Genomic DNA, 12,278 nt, shown 5'->3' on the forward strand with positions numbered 1-12,278 from the left:
ATGGAAATCTTCCTTTGATGTTTTCCACTGATTTTTTGCTGAAAAAGCAATTGGAAATTTTTTTCCTCTTTTCTGCTGTTACAGTAGAAACTTGACAATAGGTAACTAGTGAGATTTTTCCCTACTGTGGAGAAGGCACAGCTTCAAAAGAAAATAGCAAAGACCTCATAAAAGTGGTCTGTTCAAATAAATCACTGGATCAACTCCCCCGTAGCATTTCTAGGTCATTTGTGAATAGCAATGTTAATCAAGCAATATTAAAAAAAAAAAGTTGTTCAACTTAAAGAGAGCTTCCCCAAAGCCATCACCAGGTTTGGAAACACTGGCACTGCCAGCAGAAAAGACCTGCTACTTCCAGAGTTGTTATGGCATTAAAATCCCCTTCCATGATTTGTTGTAGCCACCTGTGAGTGGAGTTAAAGTGCTGAGGCACAAAGCTGGCCCTGTCCCGTGGCAGACCACAGTGTAAAGAGGCTCTCAGGCCATGCAGTGATGGATGGCAGCTCACAGCCCATCTCAGCTTTCACGAGCTGCAGCGGACAGCTCAGACAGAGGCACAGCTCCTGTGGGAGGAGCAGGGGGCTCAGCTGAGTGCTGGTTAGCATTTAAACACCTGAAAGTTAGACCAGCATGTGTTCCAGGTGCCACATCAGCCCGAGTCTCCCTGAGGTTGGGGTTGCTGTCACCATGTCTGGGAATGTGACTCTGGTTTGCTGAGACCAGGCTCCTGTGGGCAGAGATGCAGGCAGTGAAGTGGGGATGCAGGACTGCTCAGTTTGGTTTATTTTTGCTGGTACCCCGACCTTCCTGACGTTCTCCTTGCATCTGCTGTTGCTGCTGCATTTATCAGAGGGTCTAATGTCACAGCCTAAGTCAGGGCTGGCCAGGGAAATGCTGAATGACCATCCCTGGAAGTGTTCAAAGGTCCTGCGGTGTGGCACTTCGAGACAGGGTTAGTGGTGAGCACACTGGTGATGGGTAAAAGGTTGCAATGATCATAGAGGACTTTTACAACCTCAGCAACTCAATGATTCTGTATTTGGGCATGCTTGGTTTTGTAAAGGTGCATTTTTCAATGAAGGTAAGTAGCGTTAAAGGTCTCCTCAGTGTTCACCTCCCAATTCTGTCACCTTCACTAAACTTGTGAAAATTTTTCTTTACTGCTGTGTCCAATTCTTTTCCTGGTTCAGTCCTGGTGATCCCAATGGGAAAGAGAACAGAGACAACGTGAGAAAACCTTGTACCCTGACTCAGTTATTCTGATTTATGCTCTGTGAAAATGAGTAGGGGATGCAGAACCCTCAAAGGGTGTCATGGTGCTTTCGGTGTGACTTTTGGAAAAAGAGGAGATGTAAACTACAGTACTGATACGAGTATTATTTAATGTTGTAATAGGAGGTTTTGATCAGTTTTATTTATTTCTATAAAGACAAAACCCCCAGTAACTTCCCTATAATTAGCATTCACTAATTATTTCCTTCATAAAAATACTGTCCTTCAGAAAGTCTCTGCTCCCACGCTTGAGATGAAGACTATTTTCCGCTCTGATAATGCTGCTTCCTTTCTCTCATTCGTTCATATGCACATGCCATTTGGTATCAGTTTTCCATTTGATGGCACAATAAAAGTCACCTAATTAGGTAACAACAACTTCATGTATTAACTCCATCCTTGTAAAAGCAGGAGAAATTTGTGGGACAGGTTTACTGCTGATGTTTTACTACTGTGTACTCCCATTTCCTTCAGTTGTCTGTTGACCCCGAGCAGTATTAAAGGTGAAATTCTGATCCACTGTGGAAATCAGTAGCAAACCTGAAATGAATTTAAGAGCCTTGGGATTTCTCATCCAGATCTCCACGTGGCCATAACAGGGGTAGTTCTCATGAGAAAGCCTGGCTAAACCAGCCCTCTGTGGGCAGTAATATTTTATACACAGGATGTGTGGATACACTCCTCCTTTAAACAAATTTGGAAGAACAATAGCAGCCTCACTCAAGGACTCAGAATATGGGAAATGCCAGAAAGGAGATTCCCCATATAACTTCATTTCAGCCCCCTTGCGTGCTTTGGTAGTCAAACCTGTTGGTTCCTGGGATATTTTTGTTTTCCCTCAGACCTCAGTGAATCACAGGAACTCTGACAGAATGGCAAGTTGTTCAGTATATCACTGTGGGGACTCCAGTGTCCCTCCCATCTCTAATGCTATTTAAACACAGCTGAGAGAGCCATTTATTTCCTTAGATATTATATCATGGCACTAGTCATTTTTTCAGTGTATTTATTCTCACAGGACCCATTATTCTCAATTTGCTCTCAGAAGCTGGACATGCAGAATTAGGAATGTCAAGGGTGATAATTTAGGGCGTAGGCTCTGAAATGCTTATTCCAAAATATCAAGACCCCGGTTATTAGAGTTCAACAGCATAAGGCAAAAAAACCAAAACCAAAAACAACAGAACAAACAAACCAAAAAGAAAAAATAAACAAAAAACCCAAACAAAAACAAAACAACAAAAACCTCCCAAACCAAACCAACAAAAACCCACCAACTCTCAATTAACAGGTTCAGTGACTTCTGATGTGAATAGGGTCCCTGATAGTGTACATTGTATAGCTGAGCTCAGCTGAAATAATTAATATCATACTAGAAGCCAGTTAGTTAAAGTAGGATAGAGTTCAGCAGCTTCTGTGTTAAATTTTACAGTCTGTCTTCTGAGTGAAGTGGCAGAAATGAAAGTTTTGTGCAAGGTGGTCTGTGGAACCAGAGACCTTGTAAATATGTCCTAATAGAGACAGTAATTCTTTAAGAAGAATGAAGCATCAGTACTAGAGAAAAACCCTCTCAAGAGTTCTCAGTAATTCTTGTGACCCATTATGTCTTCTGGTGGGAATGTTTTGACTCCCTAGAGTGCCTCTCTAGCAATTAGAATGTGTTTCCCTTACCCATGCATTTGTCAAGCTCTTCTGCTTGATGAATATCAAGCGTGGCATTGGCTGGATATGTGATGGATGTCTAAGTGCTGGCAGCACACTGGGATGAGGAGATGGCAACAAAAGTGTTCCATTTGCCTTGGGAAAGGTCAGAGAGGTCAGCCAGGATGCTGATGGGGAAGGACAGTTCTGTGTGAGCTCAGTGTCCTGAGGATATTCGGCCTTAAATATGCCTTTTGTGAAGATCCAAGAGCATTTCAGACACCTGCAATGGATACTCTCAGGTCCTAATGCAGGATGCCAAGAAGAGATGGATTTTCTAAGGGGTATTGCCTATAAATATCTCTGGTATTTCATACATAATTATATATTTAACATTTAAATTTAAAGTTGTGGATTTTTTTTTTTATTTTCTATAAACATTTCAGTGAAGTTTTGGAATGAAAGATCTACAGCAAGAACTGAAAATAAAACAAAATGAACTTTACTAAAGTACTTTCCTGAGTACTAAAGCCAAGTGAATTACAGAGAATAAACATGTCATAAGTAGCATGAAGTAAATTAGATTATAATAGGATTACTGATATCATTTATGAACAAGAAAAGATTTTTTTATGTTTACCAGAAATACAAGGGAAAGGAATGCAAGAATGAAGACCAAAACCCCAGTCACTACACAAATACAGTTTAACATGCATTTAACTCTCACACAACTGGATGGTCCCTTGGTTTGCCATTTGGGTTCAGGTCTCCAGCACATCTGAATGCTATTTAGTTGAGTGCTGTGTAAGGGTGGGAAGGAGGAGGATTTCAAGGCACTTATAATGAACATGATCTCCATGTTAAAGGAGTTCACTTGAGGGTAGATTGAGTGGGAACTTGAGTCCGTTCCCACAGAAATGTCAGCCTCCATCCCTCTGATGTTAGTAGGAGCAGAGAAGGGACCTGGTAGCCATCCTGCAGAATCAAATATACACATACACCTTGGATCCTGCCTATCATAACCTCTTTTTGTTTTTGGTTACCAGCTCTCCATTTTCTCAGATCTGGCGTTCTCAGCACCAAGGATGGCATCATAAGGCCTGGAGATGCTGAAGACAGAGCAGCCTCCCCAAAACGTCGCTTATCACAGATGCCTCCAACATGTTCAACCCCTTCAATTCACAGATAAATTCCTACTGAGTTTTCCCTGAACCTTGAATGTAGTCTGGCCACTCATTTCAGGCATCTGGGTAAAATAAATCTTAAATTGAAAGTTGACCTCATCAGCAAATGTCATTTATTTACATTGGATCCCATCCGTTCGAGTGGCCTCTCTGTACGTACTGGAGAATGAACAATTAAAGCCTTTGGTTCAGGGAAAGGAAGGGCATTGGAGGTCTCCAGCACTGTGTATCAGATTTTAGCCAAGAAAACTTCTTTAAGCATGTTATTAAATCACAAAAATTACAGATTAATGCTCCACTAAGCAGGCAAAAAAAAAGAAAATGCTGAGCTTGCTTCTGGACTGTTCTCTGATGCAGGGGAAGTGAGGCTGGAGACTGGAGACAATTAATCTTGGGGCTGAAATTTAAGGGAAAATATTTATGTGAAGGACCCTTAAGACACATTTCTCTAGGTCTTTTTTTAACTTCTCCAGAAGTTCTTGTAATACTCAGAAAAGTCTTTTAAATCATATTTCTTGCCTCATACAGCTGTAAAATTATTTTGTTCCTCTTGGACCGCATAGAGGAAAAGTGTCTTCAGCATCAATAAGAATTTGACTACAGGGCTATCATATAAAATAGCCCTTCCCAAACTTTTTTCCACTCAGTGAATTTTCTAATCTTTGGGGAGAAAATAATGCAGATAATCTTACAGGGTGCTATTTCTGCTCAGTGGCTGAGCTCAGGATTGGGGTGGTGAATGACCAACACATTTGACAATAACACTGAACATTTTTTTCCAAACTGTCACGAGTGAAGTTCCAAAAACCTTAGACAAGCCTTGGAGCCATTAGGAACTGGCTCCCAACTCAGCCTACAGGTACTCAAACCACTGGGTGGGAATAAATGTGCGCTTGCAGCATTTGGATTTTTGTTTGCTGCTGACCTCCGCTGAGGAGGCCACCTGTGGAGCTGCTGGAACTCGCTGCTGTGGGAAGAAAATGTTAACTGAGCGTGGTGGTGAGCATGGTTTCACAGTTCACTAGCATTCTGCATGATGAAAACGAAAGAAATCGGCATCCCACCAGTTAGAAGTCAGACTTCACAGGGAACAAGTGGGCATGCTGCCTCAGGACACGAGGGACTCTGCCACAAGACATATGTGATGTCTCTTGAGGACTGGAAAATGACCTTTACACATCAATGAGTTGTGCAAAGAAGACATATCCTAGGGGTAGGGCTCGTTAGCAGAACAAGGAATTGAACCCAAGTCTGATTTGTCTTGCTCTTTGTTGGCTTGCTACCCGCAGAAAGCCAACAGAAAAAGGAAGGCTGGACAATTTAGCTGATTTTCAACCACAAGGACTCGTTCTTCAGCACTGCAATCATGGTAAATGTGGCCTCATGTGAGTAGATTAAAGCAGATAAATACTCACCTCTGAGCTGCCAGAAGCTGTTCTGCTCCTGAGCCTCTTTCTCTTTGTCATACATAAGCCAGAGAGGTTGTGAAGCTGCAGGAACTGGTAGCCTACAGGAAAAACAGACATATTTGGATAATCCTATCAAATAATATTGAAAACAGTGTTGTTTTTTCTGAAGGCCCTTCTGGTACTGGAACACTTTTGATGGACAATATATTAGTTTATTGTGTAGCTCTGTAGGCTCCCTTTAGGCACTATGGCAGCAAACCAGCTTACTTTCAAACTTGAAAAAGTGTGTTAAAAAAATGTTCTACTTGGTGAAAGAGATCACTCAGAACTCAAGTGCAGAGGCTGTGCCCTCAGTCTGTACAAGTCACCAGCTACTAAACCATTCTCTTCCCTGTCCAAATGTGCAAGGTCTTCAATAAATAATTACAACCTGCTCTTTGTTCTTTCTAGACTGCTAAAAAAAATTTTAAAAAAATCTTTCAGTCTTTATAAAATAGACAGGTTGCTGGCAGAAATCCTGACTGTTTCTTATACTGAACTCTGCTCTAGGAACTAACCTTAAAATGATAAATAAAAAGGAGAAAAAAAAGTTTGAAACTTTATATCAACTCAAAACAAACAAACAAACAAATCCTCATAGCTAACTTCTAGAGGAATATGTAAAGGACTTGTGTGCAGGTCAGCTAGACACAAAATTGCTGTCAGCACTAGAAAATCTCCTCTATACATGATGATTTAGATGTGCATGAAAGCCACTTGAAAATCAAAGGACTTTGAGAACTGTACAGTCTGTCCATAGAAATGTAGCTGATGTGAAGCTAAAGCTGAGAATGTACTTTTGGACTCAATTTGTGCTCAAGCTTTCGAAGAAAACAAAAAAAGCAGTGAGGAGCCTCACAGATTTATTGTAGTTGTTCGAGGCTTGAGGCCAACTCATCTTTAAAGTGGCCTAAAATCTGTTCTGGCTCTCAGGAGATAAGAGTTCTTAGAACTCTTCTGTGGCTTTTAGATGACACAAAGTCAACTTTTTTAACAGTGACAGGAATTACCTGGAAGGTGTTCACGTGCATCAGGCTGATTACATCTCTAATTAGGACACAGCACATGCAGGTACCACAGGGGATCTCTCTGTCCCAGTATAACCAGTTTAATGCACTGAACTGAGCCCCAGTGTGTACCAACCAAACCAAAGAGGAATACAGAATTTAGTGGCTGCAGGTTATCTGTCCACAACATTTATATAACAGCAGAATTAAGCAGCAAGTAACTACAGCATTATGTGCATTAAAGCTGCCACGGGCAGATCCCATTTCAGTTTAAGCACTGCTCACATCTCACATGAGCAGCTCTGAGTGTTCTGTGGAAAACTGAAGGTGTGGAGTCCTGGCCCCACAGACACGCTGGGAAATTTGCCATTGCTTTAGTGGAGCCTTTATCTCACCCCAGATCTTGAAAGGATTTGCTAGACACTGTATTTCCCAATGTGTTCTTTGGGGCCAGGCAGCACACTCAAACATTCCACAGCTTTAGCAGGAATGGCTCTTGTGGGGCAGCTGCTCCTTCAGGCTCACTGGAACAGCCTGAAGTTCCACCAGAATGGAGCTGCAAATTGCTGCTCTGGCAATGGGCAAGATCCATTTTCTGGTGATGAAGATCCATTTTTACCAGACAGAGGAATAGCCATGCTTCTCATGTTTTGACTGCTGGGAAGAGAGCATTCATAATGGTGATGCAGTTTAAAGGAGGAATGAATGAGGAATGGCACTTTGTCCTTCATAGAATCACAGAATGGTTTGGGTTGGAAGGGACCTTAAAGATCATGCAGTTCCAAGCCCCCTGACATGGGCAGGGACACCTCATATGTCTCTACTGGGATAAAGGAGGGCATTCATTTGGTTTTTCTCCTTTTACTCCAAAGGTAGCAATTAAAAAATCACAGTTCTTAGCTGAATAACTTATTTTCTTGAATTCTTCTAAATAGCATATAAATTGATACAATCAGATAAGTAAATAAAAAGGAGAACAAAACCCTTACTTCCTCCTTGGCAATTTAGATTTTACAGGTATTTTTAGTTAACTCTGTGGAGTTCCCTACTTTCACATTGACTGGCATATCTCATTCATCATCAGAACTTTGTTACAAACAGTGCAGGTGTCCCTGGATACCTGTGAAAAGTTGTGATCTGTCTGTCCCTTCAATTCTCCAGCCTGAACAAAAATATACCAAACTCCTCCAGTGCTCATGGCAGTGAGTGTCAGAGCAGCTGTTAAACAGCACTTAATTAAAACAAAATACTAACTCTGCTCATCCCCCAGCCCTCCATGCCCCCTTTCCCCCTTAGGAAAATTCAGCTAACAGGACAATCAGACACATGAAAAAACAGCCATGCAAAAGCAGCTGCAGAAGGGAATGTGAGTGTGCCTTGCCTGTCAGTCCTGCACAGTCTCAGACTCGATTTGTGCACTGACCCTCTGAGTATTATCCAGAGAATCCTACTTTGCTGGGCATCCAGCCTTGATTTCACTTGACTGACAGAATATAGATTTCCAAGATATTCCTGGATCCATGGAGGATCTGTGGCTGCAGCATGTGCAGAGGGAGGGGGAGGTATGAGGTAATTAGAGAGAGGCAAAGCCGCTTTCTCCTTTCTCATTCCTGTGATGGGATCAGTGAGAGCAGCACTGAGATGTTTCTTGTCCCTCCCAAAGCTTCAACTTTCTCCCTCTGTGCCTGGGTGTGCACCAGGATTTATGGGTGTCCATGGAGCTCTGCTCCTCTAGAGGAACATGAATTCCCTGCTTTTTCTGTCTGCTCAACGTGCACATCTGGGAAGCTTGAGTTTTCCGAGCTGGTGGCTAAGAATGGAAGCCCAGACCAAGGAAATAATGTTAGGAATTGGGAGTGGGTCAAAGGAAGCACAGACTTGGTCTGCTGTGCTCCCACATACCAGCAGTGAGAGAGAGAGATGTGAGAATCATTCATGGAAAGGAAAAGAGCACTTCTTAACTGTAATTTATTCATTTAAGTTTTCTGGGTCAGAACACGTGCTTTGAGGCACGTGGGCAAGTTCACACATCTCTTGGAGCAATCTTCCCAAGTGCTGGACAATTCACTCCTGGGGGTTTCTGCAAGACAAACGTGGGGAAGTTATCAAATCCATACCTGGAGGCATTTGAGGCAGGGCACCTCAAGACAAACCCATCACTCTTAAGGTGCACACGTGCTACCAGTGGATTCACTGCTGCAGAAAAGGTATTTACCCAGATCTCAAAACAGGCCTGAAGTGTGCAACACTTACTCAGGATAACAAATGACTCCTCTGGGAGGGAAAAGCTTGTCATAGAATGAAACTCACGGTGTAGTACACCAGATTTGCTGATCAGTCCTTCTGCTTTCTCAGGCACAGAGGAAAAAGTGTGTGCATATAAGTCTGTTTACAGCCAAACTTGGGAAAGGCAAGAAATACCATAAGGAAAGTGCTTGATAATGAGATTCATTCTGATAATGAGGTTGTAAATTCAATATATATTTTCTTAATTCACTCTTCGTTCCAAAGGAGTCAACTGACCACTCAGAGTTAAAAGAACAAACTAGGGAAAAAAAAAAAAAACCCAACATGATTTTTCATTCAGCATGGCTTAAGACTATTGTTTGAGTTAAAATTTGTGATTTGGGCTGGGGGGTTTTCACTTCTTAATTTCCAACAGGAAGCTGAAAACAACCTCACCCCAATACTGTTACTTTAGCTAGGCAAGAAACAAGTGGTTTGAATTGCCCCATCTTGGTGCTAAAAAATGGGTGTAGGCTCTGATGTTACCACAGGCACCATTGTCAATACTTGCAAAGAAAATAGATCAGGATTTTAGTGGAAACTTGGGTCAATCTGACAAAAGACAGGTAATCTTTGTGGCTTTAATACATGCCTTTGCCCTACATTTCAAACAAATATGAGGCAGCTCAAGGTTTGGATTTAAGTGGTTTCATATGTCTCTCAAGTGCAGGTCATTTTCCTTAAATTTCAGTTGAGAGTCTGACTTTTCTCAATTCTGAAAGTCAAAGTTAAATTTAGGGGTGTGAACCCATGTGGACTAAAACCAAGGGAAATGTTGGCACAAACCTCAGCAAAGTGAAACTGCCAAAACTTGAAACATCCCTGATATACATATATTTATATATATATATATATGTACTGAGAAAGAGTTTAAAAAAAGTCAGTGGTGCGTCAGAATAATAATCAATTTAATCTGGTTTATTCAAATTTTGAGGGAAAAGAAGAAAATATAAGTTGCTAGTGGCTTTAGGAATACTTTGACTAATTTAAGGAAAGCAGAAAATAAAAAATTTAAATTTTTACTAAGGTTTCCTACACACTAATCAACCTCAGATGAGGTCATAAAAAATTAAGATGCATTTGCTCAGGGAATAGGAAGCAGAGAGAAGAGAGGAGAGGAAAGGAAAGGACAAAAGAGAGAGGAAAGAAGAAAAGAAGCCTAACATTAAACAGACTTTAAAATCCATTAAAATACAGGTCATGAATGTCTGAACTGGAAGAATTTTGATGGGCATTGTTAAGTTTGAAGGAATTTTATGGCTTGCATAGGTTAATTTGCTCGTCATTTGAACTGTGAGCTCAACCCACGGAAAGCATGAGACTGAGCTGGGTTATTAATGTCATGAATTCTTTCTATTTCAAATTTCTTTGTAGGGATTAGGGGGCATTACCCATAGTATAATCATGCATAAAATAATATTATTTATCAACCACATAGTGTTTGATAAAGGGCTCTAAATAACTGTTTAAAATTAAAGTGGATTGCAGAGACTGAATAGACTGTCTGATGGAGCAGTGTAGGTAACAAACAGCTCTAACTGAGCTTTTATGCTACAAAAGTGTTGTTCCATTTCAGAGCTGACTCAGTCACACGGCCAGAAATTAACAGATAGGTAGAGGAGAAAGTGAGCAAAAAGCACAAAATAAAAATACACATGGGGGAAAAATTAAATTCACATCACTGGAAGTAGGAATATTTTAGAGATTGAAATGTGTTTGTTAGATCTGGGTAAGATATATCCACACAGTAACAGAAAGATCACACACTACTTGTTCTTCAAGCAGCAGCAGAGCTTTCCAATTTTACCTTTGGTATATTTATGATGTTTGCTCTCTGCTGTAGCTCTACAATAGCACTGGCAACATGGCAAAAATAACTCCTCAGAATGAGCATTTCCCTGAATAGGCTTCATTGCAGTTGGAATTTGAGAGAAACTTTCCATGGAAAAATAGGGGGTGAGACTGAATCCTGTTAAAATGTAAACCTCACAGTAGTGAAATAAAACAAGCTTTAAAGGCTTTAAAATGAAAATGACAGAAAAGCCTGATCATTGAAATATAAACCCTGTTTTTATGTTACTTGTATTCATTAAATTATGTATGAAATATAATTTTGAGGGAAAACCAAGAAGTTAATAATATTACAAGACCATAGATTTTAAAAGCTGCCAATTAAGGCAGACACAAATCATCAGCTTTACCAATTTGTTTTGATCCCTTCCTGCTGACATCAACATAAATGTTGACATAAACTCTGCTGGGAAAAGGAATAGGACACACACAGAAGTACAGAAGTTTAGCAAAATTCCTGAAGACCACAGAACATATTTGTTTTAGAACTTAGCACATTTTTTCTTGAGCATGCATTAAAAGCATATTTTATACCTCATTATTAATTCAATCAACTCACTATTTATTTTTGCAATGGAATCTTCTGCAACATTCTTCGTCATAAACTCCACAGTTTTGCTGCTTTTTGATCCACAAGGAAAATGTTACTTTTGAAAAAGTACTACAAGTTAGTAGCAACTGAAAAGTCTCTTCCAAGTTTCAAAGGGCTACTTCTAACCTGCTAAAACTTTAAACAAATCAAGTTTAGCAACCAAGATGATGTTGATAAGAGAAAATACAATGAGGGGGTGGATGATTTGATTCTCAGAGGATTGTCTTTGAAATCCCACTGTAAGTAAACTTAGAAAACATTGCCTCATTTTTTTCATTACAATTCCCTAGCTAAATGCCTAACATAAATTTTAATGAAATAATTTAAAAAGGCAGAAATAAAGAGAAAATTTGTCCAATATACTTAGTAACTTGGGCCTTGGTATATTTTTTTTCCCCCAAAAGTAAGTTATCCTTATTTTATCCCAAGCAGTAAAAAAGAATAACCTTCACACACTATTTTTTATGATTATCACAGCTGGGAAGAATTGTCTTGAATATGTATCCTCTTATAAAAACTTCATGTGCCAGAAGATTAGCATCATTTTTTTGAATTTAATGTCTGGTCACCCTGCACTAGCAGCATTTTTCAAGGCCAAAATATTTGTCCAGCAATAAAGGATGGAGTACACAAGCCATACAAGATGACATGAATATAAGTTCCCTGTTTAAGGGATGAATAAGTGTGCCATCAATAAATCAGTTTCCTGAGTAGCTTGTTGAGGTTGGATTAACAGAAGAGAAATTTGAAAAGGTAATGGAAAGTCCAATACACGGTGCAGGAAGGAGTTTCTAAAGCATAGCAGAAGAAAAATTAGAATAAAAAGAATGGAAGGGAGATGAAATACATATTTATAGCAAAGTGACAAAGGAGAAATGAGAGAATTACCAGGCAATAGAAGAACTTGAGAGCCTCGAGAGGCAAGAGCAACAAGAGGAAAACTATAGGAAAGAAAGAAGAAAGTGAAATAATCAGAGTTGGGTTTTTTCACTGAGAT

Source organism: Fringilla coelebs, assembly GCF_963513975.1.
Source record: "Fringilla coelebs genome assembly, chromosome: 4".
NCBI classification, from domain to species: domain Eukaryota; kingdom Metazoa; phylum Chordata; class Aves; order Passeriformes; family Fringillidae; genus Fringilla; species Fringilla coelebs.